This window comes from Schistocerca serialis, chromosome 1, assembly GCF_023864345.2.
Source record: "Schistocerca serialis cubense isolate TAMUIC-IGC-003099 chromosome 1, iqSchSeri2.2, whole genome shotgun sequence".
Lineage (NCBI taxonomy): Eukaryota > Metazoa > Arthropoda > Insecta > Orthoptera > Acrididae > Schistocerca > Schistocerca serialis.
The window spans coordinates 1,075,744,943-1,075,761,585 of NC_064638.1; positions in this window are offsets into that span (position 1 = coordinate 1,075,744,943).

A 16,643-nucleotide genomic window follows, 5' to 3' on the forward strand; every position below is an offset into this window, starting at 1 on the left:
TCTCCGACCCAGCCGGGAATAGAGCGTGGGCCCTTAGGATTGACATTCTGTCGCGCTGACCACTCAGCTACCGGGGGCAGACAGTTATTATTATTATTATTATTATACCAAATTATCGCCGTGTAATCCATCATACATTAGACCTATGTCAATCTTACAGTAATTAGCAAGTTCTTGCTAATTTCAGTGTCTCAGTTTGTGCAGGTAAAATAAAAATTCTATGATCAAGTGTACTTAAAATTTTTGTTGTAACAAAGCACTGAGGGTCCGAGTCTCACGACCATTTTTTTCAAATCAGAAGTGTAATTAAATAGTAAATCCCTTCGGCAGCTTTACTCATATAGTAGAGACGGTAGTAGTGTCTAGACCTGTCAGCATCACGCTTTGGTTTCTAATCTTTATAGCAACATTACATTGTTTCTAAGTGGCCTATATCCACAGGTAAGACACATGCGACAAAGTCTGGGGAGTAAGATGACTAGGACAGTCCTGCGATATTTGCCACTCAATTCGCGGCTAACTATTCTGATCGGGCAGGCATGTTTGTGTGGTGACCGATCTCCAGTGTTCTTGCCGCAACTGTGGTCTCTTCTACAAATTTTCTATCGAAACCATTTAAAAATGCTTCAAACTGGCATGTAGCGGTTTGATCTTGACAGAGAATTTAGAGATACCGAGTGCCCTTGACATCGAAAGAAAAGAAAAGTTTTACTTTGATAATCGTCTCGCTTTTTTGAACCACAGAGTTGTACCGTAGGTGCAACCACAATGGAGGGGTGTCTGTTGAGAGGCCAGACAAACAAGTGGATCCTGAAGAGGGGCAGCAGCCTTTTCAGTAGTTGCAGGGGCAACAGTCTGGACGATTGACTGATCTGGCCTTGTAACACTAACCAAAACGGCCTTGCTGTGCTGGTACTGCGAATGGCGGAAAGCAAGGGGGAACTACAGTTGTAATTTTTCCCGAGGGCATGCAGCTTTACTGTATGCTTAAATGATGATGGCGTCCTCTTGGGTAAAATATTCCGGAGGTAAAATAGTCCCCCATTCGGATTTCCGGGCGGGGACTACTCAAGAGGACGTCGTTATCAGGAGAAAGAAAACTGGCGTTCTACCGATCGGAGTGTGGAATGTCAGATCCCTTAATCGGGCAGGTAGGTTGAAAATTTAAAAAGGGAAATGGATAGGTTAAAGTTAGGTATAGTGGGAATTAGTGAAGTTCGGTGGCAAAAGGTACAAGACTTTTGGTCAGGTGAATACAGGGTTATAAATACAAAATCAAATAGGGGTAATGCAGGAGTAGGTTTAATAATGAATAATAAAATAGGAGAGCGGGTAAGCTAGTACAAACAGCATAGTGAACGCATTATTGTGGCAAAGATAGACACGCAGCCCACACCTACCACAGTAGTACAAGTTTATATACCAACTAGCTCCGCAGATGATGAAGAGATTAGAGAAGAGATAAAGAAAATTATTCACATAGTTAAGGGTGACGAAAATTAAATAGTCATGGGTGACTGGAATTCAATACAAGAGAAAGGCAGAGAAGGAAAAGTGGTGGGTGAATATGGACTGGGAGAGAGTAAGGAATGAAAGAGGAACCCACCTGTTAGAACTTTGCGCAGAGCATAACTTAGTCATAGCAAACACTTAGCTTAAGAATCATGAAAGAAGGTTGTCTACGTGGAAGAGGACTGGAGACACTGAAGATTTCAGGTAGATTATATAATGGTAAGACAGATATTTAGGATCCAGGTTTTAAATTGCAAGAGATTTCCAGGGCCAGATGTGGACTCGGACCACAATTTGTTGGTTATGAACTGTAAATTAAAACTGTAGAAACTGCAAAAAGGTAGGAACTCAAGGGGATGGGACCTGAATAAACTGAAAGGACCAGAGATTGTAGAGAGTTTCAGAGAGAGCATTATGGAACGATTGACAAGTAGAGGGGAAAGAAATGTAGTAAAAGAAGAATGGGTATCATTGAGAGGTGAAATAGTGAAGGCAACAGAGGATCAAATAGATAAAAAGACGAGGGCTAGTTGAAATCCTTGGATAATAGAAGAGATATTGAATTTAACTGATGAAAGGAGAAAATATAAAAATGCAGTAAATGAAGCAAGCGAAAAGGAATAAAAACGTCTCAACAATTAGATCCATATGAAGTGCAAAATGGCTAAGTAAGGGTGGCTAGAGAACAAATGTAAGGATGTAGAGGAACATATCACTAGGGGTAAGAAAGATACTGCCTACAGGAAAATTAAAGAGTTTTTTGGAGAAAAATGAACCACCTGCATGAATATCAAGAGCTGAGATGGAAAATCAGTTCCAAGCATAGGAGGGAAAGCAGAAAGGTGCAAGGAGTATATAAAGGGTCTATACAAGGGCGACCCTATGACTTGTCTTAGAAGATAGATTAAGTAAAGACAAACCTATGTTTCCAGCATTTGTAGACTTAGAGAAAGCTTTCGAAAATGTTAACCGAAATACCCTCTTTCAAATTCTGAAGGTGGCAATCGTAAAATACAGGGAGCGAAAGGCTACCAGACTGTAGCTATGAGTTGAGGGGCATCAAAGAGAAGCAATGGTTGAGAAGGGCGTAAGATTGGGTTGTAGCCTATCCCCGATGTTATTCAGTCTGCATATTGAGCAAGCAGTAAAGGGAACAAAACAAAAATTTGGTGTAGGAATTAAAATCCATGGAGAAGAAATAAAAACTTTGAGGTTTTGCCGATGACATTGAAATTCTGTCAGAGACAGCAAAGGGCCTGGAAGAGCAGCTGAACAGAGTGGACAGTCTCTTGAAAGGAGGATATAAGATGAACATCAACAAAAGCAAAACGAGGATAATGGAATGTACTCGAATTAAATCAGATGATGTTGAGCGAATTACACTAGGAAATGAGAAACTTAAAGTAGTAGATGAGTTTTGTTGTTTGGGGAGCAGGATAACTGATGATAGTCGAAGTAGAGAGGATATAAAATGTGGACTGGCAATGGCAATGAGAGTATTTCTGAAGAAGAGAAATTTGTTAATATCAAGTATAGATTTAAGGGCCAGGAAGACTTTTCTGAAAGCATTTGTATGGATGTAGCCATGTGGAAGTGAAACATGTAGGAAAGTGAAACATGGACGATGAATAGTTTAGACAAGAAGAGAATAGAAGCTTTCGAAATGTGGTGCTACAGAAGAATACTGAAGATTAGATGGGTAGATCACGTGTCTAATGAGGAGGTACCGAATTGAATTGGGGAGAAGAGAAATTTGTGGCACAACTTGACTAAAAGAAGGGATCGGTTAGTAGATCACGTTCTGAGGCATCAAGGGATCACCAATTTAGTATTGGACGGAAGTGTTAAGGGTAAAAATCATGCCGGCCAGTGTGACCGACATAATAATAAAATAAAAATATTGTGTAACTTTTGCAGATAGTCTGAAGATGGCAATATAGCGGACATCGATCCATCACAGTAGAAACAATATGGATTATAAACCTGCAAACAGAAATCATCGATATGTCACGAATTTAACCTCACGAAGCGGCAACAGTGAGTACGAATTTATGCATGTTGAAACAGTGCAACTCTTTGTTGCATGATATACTCGTCGGTGAATCTTAAGTCTTAAAACTTCTTACCCTCCATCCTATCTCGACAAGTTCATGCAAAGTGATGAACACATTTCATGCCGTGAAATTTAACTCGTACCATCTTTGTGCATTTTTGGGTGCACCTTTAACGTGCAGAATATCATTTCTTAGTCGACGTTATACATGACTGAGACCACGTAGTGACATCAATCTGTCTCCGTATTCGGCATTTGTAAACTAAAGTGACTTACAAGTAGTCTTTTCCTCTCATTTAGAAGCTTTTAGGGCATCTGTCATATTATATATTTTTTGAAACTGAGATACTGTTCTGAAGGAATGTTAGTAATTCTCTCTCCATATTTACCCATCGCCACCCTGGCGAAATTTTGTAACTAATAAATTGGCTATGTGAAGGGGTCGGCGGAAGAAGACGCTAACCCATAGGTGCACATTTTGAGCTAATGCATATTATAAGTCTGATTAAATTTAAAGACAAGTACATAAATATAAAAAAAGCGAAGCTTCGTGTGGTACACAATGTTTTCTAGTTTTTACTAGACTGTAGTGCATTCGAAAACACAACAGCCTATGTGATCAGACTAGCCCTAAGTAGAGGGTTAACATTAATCCACAGCTAATTAACAATTTTAGTCGCATGTATCTGTGCCTATGTCAGAATTCTCACTTATTTCCATGGGCTGGTGTGCTTCTTACTTTTGCTCGGACTTGAATTCACGGTTACGATGCGTATGCGTTCCCTGTTCACTTCTTTTTTTTTCTGATTTTGGGAAAATACGTTAAGTTGAAGCTGGTGCAGTTACTCCGAGATATTCAGCTGTTGAGACTACGTAATTGCGGACGACATCATTCACTACATAGGCTAAATGTTTATAGGTTTTTAGAAAAAGTAGGCAACGGACGACAAATATATTTGTCCTTGCATAACTCGGACACATAACTTGCGATTTTTGACACTTGGGACCTTGGATGTACGTGTTTAACAGTCTCGTGCAGCATTCACTGTTCAACCGTATTACTTTCGTATAAGTTTCCCCGATTTTGTTGTGCTTTGCGTGACGTTGCCATCTTCTATCGTTTGTAAAAAAGTCAGATCGCGTTATCATTACGTCACGTTCACTTTCAGGGGTAAATTTCAAGAATAAAATATGTTCATCACTTTGTATAAACACTCGTAGCCTGTGGAGATAGGAAGGCAGTTTACAAAATTACGTCGATGCGTAACAATTCTTCTTGCTGCAATTCACCCCTCAGTAGTAATCCTACAAAATTTCCCTCTGTCCTGGCCTCGAAAATAGCAGCCTAAGAGCGCAGCCCTATGGAAGTGTTGCAGAGGAAATTTACGAAAGCATAGGACGCGTCCTACACGTAACAGAAGGGCCTGTAATGAAAAAATGGCTCTGAGCACTATGGGACTTAACATCTATGGTCATCATTCCCCTAGAACTTAGAACTACTTAAACCTAACTAACCTAAGGACAGCACACAACACCCAGTCATCACGAGGCAGAGAAGGCCCGTAATGGCTAGAAGTGTCACGTGACGCGACTTCAGCCAACCACGAAGTGCAGACGGCGAGTAACAGAGGGGAGAAGGCTGGCCACACTTTCCCTTGTAAGTAGGCTGTTTAGGTTTTTATGTTGGTAACGCCACCTAGCGCTCTGTATGAAAATCACTGGCTGTGCTGTGTGCAGTCTGTGGCTGGTTGGTATTGCTGGAATATTCGCTATTGTACTGTTGGGCAGTTGGATGTGAACAGCGCGTAGTGTTGCGCAGTTGGAGGTGAGCCGCCAGCAGTGGTGGATGTGAGGACAGAGATGGCACGGTTTTGAGAGCGGACGATCTGGACGTGTGTGTCTATCAGAAAGAGTAAATTTGTAATACTGGATATCATGAACTGATATATATATATATATATATATATATATATATATATATATATATATATATATATATATATGATGACTTTTGAACATGATTAAGGTAAATACATTGTTTGTTCTCTATCAAAATCTTTCATTTGCTAACTATACCGGTCAGTAGTTAGTGCCTTCAGTAGTTTGAATCTTTTATTTAGCTGCAGTAGTGGCGCTCGCTGTATTGCAGTAGTTCGAGTAACGAAGATTTTTGTGAGGTAAGTGATTCATGAAAGATATAGGTTATTGTTAGTCAGGACCATTCTTTTGTAGGGATTATTGAAAGTCAGATTGTGCTGCGCTAAAAATATTGGGTGTCAGTTTAGTATTGATCAGAATAAGTAAAGAGAGAAATGTCCGAGTACGTTTAGTTCTGCTCAGCTGTTTGAAAATCAAATAACATAAGAGGTTTATCAGCACAGTCATTTATAATTTTACTAAGGGGACGTTTCACCCTATGCGGAGCTCTGCCCCGAACTGAGGTGGGTGCGGGGTAGGCGTACTCACCCGGACGCGCGCCTCGGTCAGGTTGGTCCACATGGCGATTTCCTCGCGCGTGCTCATGTCGGGGTAGCGGTTGCGCGCGAACGTTGCCTCCAGCTCCTGCAGCTGCTGCGACGTGAAGTGCGTGCGCTGGCGGCGCTGGCGCTTGTTCTTCTTGTCGTTCTTGCCGCCCCCGCCGCCACCGTCGTCACCGCCGCCGCCACCGGCCGCCCCCGCGGCGCCGCCGTCCGCCCCCGGGCCGCCGCCCCCGTCGCCGCCGCCGCCGCCACCGCCGCCACCAGTGCCCGCCTCCGTCTTGACCGCCGACGTCGGCTCCACGGCCAGCACGCGCCCGCCTGTGAACACCCCACCTGGAAATCTCACTCCCCAAGCCTGCTCTCTCAAGCGTCGTCATCACTGTACTAGTATCTTCGGCTATTTGAAACGTCCTGCACAAAAATAAAACAGCTGAGTATTTACTGGAATGGACTACGCTAAAAGATTGTGGCAGACCAGAACTAGAACACTAATTTTCTCGTTTCACACGCAGCGGAAGCCCTTTCAAAGGCGTTCATTCTATTTCAGAAGACTATATGTATTTTCTACAAAACCGTGTGCCAAATCAGTAACCAAATCTGACATGTTTGGTGTTACTTATGAAGTAGCTTTGAGTCTATCAGGAACACTCACACTGCACGTAAGTTTTACGAACCAGAATTACAGGGACCATTGGACAATACTATATTACGATACTAAGACTGTTTGACGAAATTTTCGTTTCCCTTAAAGTCAGTTCCGCCATTAGACTGTTTTTAATTTGCAGTGTTACATTTACACGATCATGATTTCGGCTTTAAATTGCCATTATCAAGTGTTTTAATGTTATACAGTGCCTAAGAGGGCATACTGTCCTATTTAAAATACATTGTTAGACACATTGTCTAAGGGTCAGACGCGCAGTTTTAGGTAGAACGTAGCCGAAAAAATAATGGAATCGAAAATAATTTTTTCATAATGTGGGGCCACAGTCATAATATATTTCTTTGAAGTCAGTACCGCCATTAGACGGTTTTTTTATTTGCAGTGTACCGTATGGAAATAATTGTATGTTTTGACAAAATCCTCATCTGAAGCTACGAATAATTGGAGCGAGCAAGATCTCGTTTTCAAGGAGAAATCAAATCGCACACGTATTAGATGTGTTTCTAAGGCACTGGCTTCACGTTGATCCGATGTTAGTTAACACGTTCTCACCACTCTGGTGTTACATTTCCCCTGTTTCTCTAGATATACAGGAAAAGTTCTGTGGAGATTTGGTGTTACATTTCCCCTGTTTCTGTAGATATACAGGAAAAGTTCTGTGGAGATTTGGTGTTTAGGAGAGGGATGGTTGCTGCATCGAACTTCGACTTTAGCTTTATTACTGTGGAACACTAAGAAAGAGCCTGGCTTGTCACACTGTTTTCATGTGGGAGAACAGTGCGTAAAATGTGTTGTTGAAGAATGAAGCAAACCATGGTACGTTGTCTGCTGCTGGTGCTTAAGAAACGGTAAATAATATGTACGTAAAGTTCTTATCAAGTTTTCAGAGAGTGGGGAATACTACAACATGTCACAAAGTGAGAAACAGAAAAGCGTCCCTTTCACAACAAACAAGTAAAGAATTTGGAGAAAATTTGGGGGAAAAGCAAATTCAGTTTATTAAAAATTTCATCTAAACTATGACCAATAAAGCGCTCACGAAATAACACACAGATTTATTTGTAACACAGCTGTCGGATTATTAGTTGATATGATATCTGTTGTTGAGGTCTTGGAATACGCAGCAACAAATGATAAAATGTTGCACATCCAAATAAACATTATTAATAAACAAAAACAATAAAGCGAAATTGTGAAGTGCTGCGTAACACAAGAGACAGTATTTGATAATCGTAAGAGAAGAAAATGTGAGCTACACGTCGGAGCAAGTCAGAATTTTGTAATACTGACTTCAGGCATGGCTCGCACTAAAAGCAGGCTCGGATATCGAAAGATGTATAAGTGCAAGTAAAAAACTGAGAAACCCTTATGTTATCGGTAAATGTAAGTATGAGAAGCTACTGAAATTTCGATATATATATATAGGGTGTTTCAAAAATGACCGGTATATTTGAAACGGCAATAAAAACTAAACGAGCAGCGATAGAAATACACCGTTTGTTGCAATATGCTTGGGACAACAGTACATTTTCAGGCAGACAAACTTTCGAAATTACAGTAGTTACAATTTTCAACAACAGATGACGCTTCGGTCTGGGAAACTCTATAGTACGATATTTTCCACATATCCACCAAGCGTAGCAATAATATGGCGTAGTCTCTGAATGAAATTACCCGAAACCTTTGACAACGTGTCTGCCGGAGTGGCTTCACATGCAGATGAGATGTACTGCTTCAGCTGTTCAATTGTTTCTGGATTCTGGCGGTACACCTGGTCTTTCAAGTGTCCCCGCAGAAAGAAGTCACAGGGGTTCATGTCTGGCGAATAGGGATTCCAATCCACGCCGCCTCCTGTATGTTTCGGATAGCCCAAAGCAATCACACGATCATCGAAATATTCATTCAGGAAATTAAAGACGTCGGCCGTGCGATGTGGCCGGGCACCATCTTGCATAAACCACGAGGTGTTCGCAGTGTCGTCTAAGGCAGTTTGTACCGCCACAAATTCACGAAGAATGTCCAGATAGCGTGATGCAGTAATCGTTTCGGATCTGAAAAATGGGCCAATGATTCCTTTGGAAGAAATGGCGGCCCAGACCAGTACTTTTTGAGGATGCAGGGACGATGGGACTGCAACATGGGGCTTTTCGGTTCCCCATATGCGCCAGTTCTGTTTATTGACGAAGCCGCCCTGGTAAAAATAAGCTTCGTCAGTAAACCAAATGCTGCCCACATGCATATCGCCGTCATCAATCCTGTGCACTATATCTTTAGCGAATGTCTCTCGTGCAGCAATGGTAGCGGCGCTGAGGGGTTGCCGCGTTTGAATTTTGTATGGATAGAGGTGTAAACTCTGGCGCATGAGACGATACGTGGACGTTGGCGTCATTTGGACCGCAGCTGCAACACGGCGAACGGAAACCCGAGGCCGCTGTTGGATTACCTGCTGCACTAGCTGCGCGTTGCCCTCTGTGGTTGCCGTACGCGGTCGCCCTACCTTTCCAGCACGTTCATCCGTCACGTTCCCAGTCCGTTGAAATTTTTCAAACAGATCCTTTATTGTATCGCTTTTCGGTCCTTTGGTTACGTTAAACCTCCGTTGAAAACTTCATCTTGTTGCAACAACACTGTGTTCTAGGCGGTGGAATTCCAACACCAGAAAAATCCTCTGTTCTAAGGAATAAACCATGTTGTCTACAGCACACTTGCACGTTGTGAACAGCACACGCTTACAGCAGAAAGACGACGTACAGAATGGCGCACCCACAGACTGTGTTGTCCTCTATATCTTTCACATCACTTGCAGCGCCATCTGTTGTTGAAAATTGTAACTACTGTAATTTCGAAAGTTTGTCCGCCTGAAAATGTACTGTTGTCCCAAGCATATTGCAACAAACGGTGTATTTCTATCGCTGCTTGTTTAGTTTTTATTGCCGTTTCAAATATACCGGTCATTTCTGAAACACCCTATATATATATATATATACAGGGTGTTTCAGAAATATATTGCATTACGTAAAACGTAACAAAAATAGGCAACTCACAATTATCTGTGTCCGATAAATCTGCATGTTTCAAGAGTCGTATGTTATGGAGCACATTTTTTTATTTTGTGCTCCATCGCACCGATATTAGCATTCTACGCAGGAACATGTCTTATATTAGAAAGTTTAATACCCGGCATATTTTCACTTATGGCACAGAGTAATTTCCTACAAATGTTGAGTTCACGAGAAGTAACGTATCTGATAAAACGTTAATTGCTTCACTTTTCTATAGTAAAACATTCAACAAATTATAAAAATCTAAATTTTGGAAATTGATAACGAAATCCTTGCAACTAATGGAAAGAGGGTTGCACTTTGCCCGTGTCGGATGTAACAGAAACTAAATGAATACTGATATTTTTCCGTGTTCTTAGTTTTCTGATTTCTGTTGTCTTCTGACGTACCAACACAAAGTTTGTAACACAACATTTGCTTGAAACCTATATCTGTAGAATCGAAGTAAAAGTGAAACAGTATATACGCAGTTAGCTCATTGTTCACTCTACCTGGTGTATCAAATCTAACGAATTGCAGTTCCGTCTGATGTCGTGTGTATGAAGAAGGTATATCGTAGTGGTAAGGTTTCGAGGGTGCACAACAGAAAGAAGACATAGCGTGTTTCTGAAAATTCTCTACATTGACGGAATGATCTAGAAGAATTTCGTACCATAGAAACGACCGATAAGACTTTTAACTTCGGCAGCCCAGGCACTAACCAGACAACAAACCTCGTAAAACCGATTAAAATGTGAATTTCCGGAAAATATGCAGTTTGAATTCGCATCTTCGTGTTGCATGCCTTGGCGACGACGGCAACGCTTAATTATTTATATTCACCTGTTTAGTGTTAAATGTATCGAACAATATGTCTGCGAGATATACGCAGCGTTCCTCTTGTTTCTCATCAGCAATGTCAAGTGTACATCTTACACTAACCGGGTACATCAAATAACACATAAATGAGCTGAGGGAAAAACAACATGATTCGTGTGAGCGTGCGGGTCTGATCAGTAAAATTTTCTTTGCACGAGTCACAAAAGATGACTTTTTTTTATAAGCGTAAGTTGTAGTATGTTTCTGAATCGTTCACTGTTGTAACGGATGTAGTAGCGGAAGCAAATGTTAGAACCTCTGTAGCACAGATATATTTGTTTTGTTAACTAACAAAAGAAAGAATGGCGCGTTTTTTTGTCTGTGGTATATATCAAAGAAAATATACATTTAGCTAATAATTTGGTTAGAGCTGTGTTTGAACAGTACTCGAACTGTTCGAACAGTTTATGTCACGGTTCGAGAAATCTGGGGTTCTGTTCGTTGTTTTGATCGGCCTGTGATCTAGTGAATGTTGCTGGTACTATGACAATGAGCTGTCTTTGCGTTTTTAATGCACTATGGATTTTAATAATAAAAATAACCATGAAACACGGACTTCTAGGGTAGAGACCATGCGTAACATGGGAAACTAATAAACAAATAAAAGATTTCCAAACACGGTTCTGTCCAATTCTCCAGCTTTCGGTCGTCCCGCGAGCTAGTGACCGCTGATGGTACTATCTGCAAGATTCGTCTTGCCGCTGTAATTCATTCTCTTAGTAAAATTTACAGTCACTTTCTTATGATATATTATATTTGTTCGTCTTTTAATTCTTGATGAACTGTATTGATTTTTTCATCGGAATGCGACCGTCTTGTTTTCAAACTGATTTAAATCTGGCAGCGTTTTTATTTGTTATTCTAATACGTGACGAGAGATTGAACTGCTCATTTGCAACCGAATTTGTAAATCATTAACTCCTCTCACAAACAAAATATAATACTGCGTCGACTCAAGTAATATTTTTTAGAGGAAAACAGTTTCGTATTTGTTACCTCTACTTAAAAATAAGCATAAATGTTTGTATAACAATACATCTTGGTACTGTATGAGAACTCGTATCGTAAATTTGCTCAAAGACAATAGGAACTTGTGCAGTGTTTTACTAAATTTGCAGATCTTATGCAGATCCATAGCTTATTGTTGTGGCTAGTTCGTAGTTCCTTGCGTTTCCCTTGCACTCACGCTGTGCGATTTAAATGTCACGTGACTCTTCAAAGAAGCTCGATACTGTATCGAACGCTGCGGCGTACCGGGAAATCTCGAGCCTGTTCGAACGCGAGTATCATTTCCCCTGCCCTAGCTTTCGAAGACCAACGTTTTTATGTAAGTTTCAGTAGAGCTTTCAATTTTGTGTAAGTAAAACTGAATGTTTGTTGGGAAAGAACCTGCATACGCTGCATGGCGTTAAAATTATGAAATGAAATAGCCAAAATAATGGTAAGATATTATGATGATAGAATGGCTGCAAATGGTGAATTGTAAGCTTTTATCTTTTACGAATTATGTGATAAATATAAGCGGTACGATAGTGGAATGAGAGTTATGAAATTAATTACGAAGCAGTTTCAGTGAAAAAGAAATCTGTGCACGTTGTCATATGTATGCAATCAAAGTCTTCTTTCGCCCCCTCTTTTTGTCAGTGTGGTTAATCAAACTGTAGGTACAAATAAGTTTATCTTAATTAATAATGATAGAATATGGTATTGGTTTCAGTACTGCGAAGAGCGCGTGGTATTTGCGTTTCATTAATGATAATATTTATTTCAGTTTGCGAATGCTGTATTGTTTCAGCTGCGCCAGCAGTAACGAACTCACATTGGGCGAACGGATCCTTCGGCGAAATAAAAGTGGTTACATCATCATCAGACGGACGTTCGCTGCAGGTCAGTTAATTGCATTATTTTTTTAGTAATTTCAATTCGATAAACACTTTTTTGGTGTTGTGAATCAATGCGTTACATGAAACGGATGTAGTAGCTTCTTTTATGAGTTGTATCAGCCGCAATGGACTACATTAATTTAAACTGTTTCCTTCTCCTCCACACTTCCTTAATTCTTTCATGGTGATGTCTATTTTCTTCAGTATAAGTTGGACAAGTTTTCTTTTTGGGCCATTTCTAAAAAAATTTGGAAAATTTTGTAACTTTTCTTAAGTAACTTGGATATCTTCTTGAGCAATTTTGAGTTCTTGCTTGTCCTTTCCGTTTCTTTGATCCACGATTTAGAAATTTTTAATTTTGTCAAGTAGTTACATTATTTTTTGTGATTCTGTCAGGGTGTATTGTTTGAGTGTAGCCCCAAAAAGCAAATCACCACTTTCTGATTACGTATGAATTTTTTTTAAATATGCGTGTAAAATTTAATATTTTTCTTTCAATGATTCCAATTCTTTTGTGATAGTTTAGTTATTCCGCAACAGACATTGTGTAGCACATAGTGCTCTGGGCAAATTGTAGTTGCAGAGTGCTAAGTATAGTGGTTATGGACATTGAGTTCTTGCTAAGTGATAAGCATAGTCGTTATGGACACAGAGTTCTTGCTATTGATAGATTTTGTCTTTTGTATCCTAATTTAGGTTTTCTTAATGAAGGTGGCTGTTTCATTACACAGAACCAATTTATTAATCGTTTTAAACAATGACGCCCATAAACTGAGTTGTATGCGTTTATCAAATTCACGAGTGCTGATTTTTAGATTTTTTTTTCAAATTATATTATTATTATTATTGTTAATTGTAACAATATTATTATTTCTCAGAGACTTATCTTACCTGCATGTGAAGACAGTTATTTATTAAGCTTACGTATACAAGTTGCTTTTGAACAGAACAGTTTAATAATAATAATATCAAAAAATGCGGTAGACAACCACGTCGAAAGTAAAGGACGGATGAAAAGTAGCAGTTGGTTCCATCTCGCCAACCGATAGAGAAACTTATGTTTTGTATAACGTAAGAAATTTGAATAACTGAATGTCTCTGTGACGACTAGCATTTTTCGTTCACAGAGATTTAATAGATCGAATAGTATGTTCTTCGCGGTCCGGAAACTGCAATTGAACGATATGTAGCAATGAGCTGATTCTTAAATTTCGGATGGAAGAGGCTAATCGCAGACATATTTCGTTTGATATCAATTACTAACATATTAAATGCAAAACTTCTCTTAACTTTACTTAATCTTATAGTAATACTGCATTTGTAAAATACATTTACTGAATGAAAAATCTATTATTTAGAAGCGTTTCAGTGACCGCGTGATCCCGGCGTTCTCCTAGAAACAATGTTTTCCTGAGATTGCTGTGGTGTATTGTTATTGTATTCGTCATGGTCCCAAACCACTTGTTGAGTTTACTATTTACTTCTTCATTGAAACGTATGGCTGTAGTACAGCTGTTGTAGGACGAGACGTATGTCATTTCTCGTTCAGTATAACTTTCCGTCGACATTGAGGTCATTAGTGATTTCTCATTCAGGTTTCGGCTTCTTTGCCTCTCCCTCTCTGCTCTCTGCTCTCTCTCTCGCTCGCTCGCTCTCTCTCTCTCTATCTCTCTTTCCGTTTGTGTGTGTGTGTGTGTGTGTGTGTGTGTGTGTGTGCGTGTGTAAGCGCTTGCTAGGTGCACGTAATGACATTGCATTTACTCAACAACGGAGATAAAAATTTATATCCTTAATGAAACGAATATGAAATATGGACATCTCAGTAGACCTAAGTTGCTGCAAGTAACGTAAGGAAGTCGAATTGGTACGGGATACCTAAATAAGCATTACAGTGAGTGCACCACTTTACGAAATTTGCAGCACAAGATAAGCAGCGATAGACAGTGGCAGTACAGCGTCCACAAACAGGCAATACGTTTAGATACAGGGCACAAAAATGGGAAAACTTCTGCATTTTGTGTGGGAAAGTGTAACTTTGATTCTGTGTCGATAACACGTAACAAGCACCACAGAACAGTACTGCTGTATCTCACTTCGGTGTTTTTTTTTTTAATAGTACAAAACTCTTCTTTAAGGTCATATAGACAGTATAAGCATGCTTTCCGTATTTCTTTTATTTTTGTTTTCACTCATTTAGAACTTATTGTAGAGCTCGCTTATTATCACAAAAATTCCAGAGTTCGGAACGAGGCAAGTGGCGTTCCCAATTGAAAAAATTTAAGACAGGATTCCCATTTCTGGCATTTGTCTTGCAGTCAAAGGAAACTCGAAACAACCTAGGTCGAAACCCGGAGATTGGAGCTATTTTTATTTAGCAGTACGTCCGTGACAAACATGTGATGGCCTTGTGTGAGTGTCTGTGTATCTGCCACTGTGTACAAACAGCAAATCTGCCGACTTGCTCGATATTTAATGATTTTCTTATTTGTCTTATGCTCCAGTCGTAACTTCAGGAATAGTTGTGAGAGCAGTGAGCGGTAAAAACTGCTATGACATTCTCTATTCTGCCTTCCCCCCCTCCCCAATCCCATCGTCCTACACATTCCCTCACATCTTTCACATCCTTCACCAACTCCGCCATCAGTAAGCTGTGCAAATGGAGTCTCTGAGCACATGCCCGCACATAGAGAAATGGGACGTTCCATCCTAAGAACTTCGGAGTCAAAATTAAAAAGAAAATCGATGCTGAGAAAAAGCGTAAACCAAAATGCCATTTATTTTGGGATTTATGCGTAAACAGTAGCGGAAAGAGGCCTTATTATTTTTCTCGACTGCGATCGTAAAACACTTTGATGGCCTCCTAAGTATCGCTGCCCGCTCGCGGGGGAAGTTTATAGCGCCCCACGAGAGTTTAATGGGGAGTCTACGGAGGCTATTAAATTAGACAGCCCTCAGAGAGCGTTTAAGGACAATACCCATAGATTTATGAGCAAACGGTTACCTTACCCCCTAATGAGAATGGAGCTCTGCGGAGGATCTCAATCAATATCTTCATAAGATAGGAAGAAATTCTGTTGCTAATGTGACAGAATTTTGTTGCGAGAACTGTTTCCTTTATAATGTCGCAGTAATGAATGCAACCTCTCAATAATTATTACCTTCTCCTACCTGCTGGTAATTTGTAAAATATTACTGGATTTACATCTGATAAGGCTTTACTTGTCGTCTGGATTCATTCTGCACATGAATCAATTCAAAGGACACGTTTTCAACATCTGAGATGTACATTCCATACCAAAGGCGGTTATGTAAAATAAATATATACCGCAATCCTGGCTTGTGGATTGAATTACGGACAGTTTTCAGAAGGAACAGCTGTAGTAACCCTCAGATTTACTTACCCTTCTTGTCTACGAATACTAAAAGTCGTAAGGTTGAAGAACAAAGTAATGACGTGCAATAGTGCAATACTAATATTAACTGGTCGCATGAAAAATAAGTCGGCGTTAGAAGACGTTTAACCCAAGTCCGTTTTCCGGCCTCTGTTAAAAAAAAATTGTCAACACTTGCGACATATTAAAGAGTCATCTGTTTTCACAAATCGTTTATAATGTGTTTTGCCTACTCAGAAAATAACTACGCTGAAGAAAATTATCACTTTGCTTAGCAACGATGCAAAGGGTGTGAAAACCGCACCACATCCGTCGTTATGAGAAAAACTAACCTTGGCGAGTACGAGTGCGTGCTGAAAAGTAATGCCTCCAAATTTTTAATGGGAAAACTCCTAAGGCTTTTTAAATAAAACAAACCTTGTTAACATTTTACATCTTTATTCTTCATGTCTACACACTTGCAGCCTTCTGCTGCTAGAGGGCCCCGAGTTGTAGCGTTTAACGTGGCGGTGTGTAACCTAAGTACGAGGGCGTTTGAAAAGTCCGTGCAAAAATAAAAACTACTTATGTGTTTGGGGTAAACCTTCTTTATTTCTCGACATAGTCTCCTTTTAGACTTATACACTTCGTCCAACGCTTTTCTAATTTGTTGATCCCTTCCGAATAATAGGAATTGTCCAAGTCTGCAAAATAGTTATTAGCAGCTGCAATCACCTCCTCGTCTGAATAAAATCTTTGT